We start from the raw sequence: 262 nt of genomic DNA on the forward strand, positions 1-262 counted from the left end.
CAGCGTGGTCATGCAGGGTCCTGTCTGGTCACATACTTCTTACTATATCCTCACACGGGGGAGGGCTTGGGAGCTCTGTGGGTCTCTTATATATAAAAGCATTCATCTCATTGAAGAGACTCCATCCTTACAACTCCATCATCTCACAAAGGCCCCACCTATGGATGTCATAACCATGAGAATCAGGATTTCATCATATGAAATTTCTGGGGGATACAAAGGCTGAGACCATAGCAGATACAAAGGTGAACTGGCTCATCCT

This window comes from Bison bison, unplaced genomic scaffold (assembly GCF_000754665.1).
Source record: "Bison bison bison isolate TAMUID 2011002044 unplaced genomic scaffold, Bison_UMD1.0 scf7180017864220, whole genome shotgun sequence".
NCBI classification, from domain to species: Eukaryota; Metazoa; Chordata; class Mammalia; order Artiodactyla; family Bovidae; genus Bison; species Bison bison.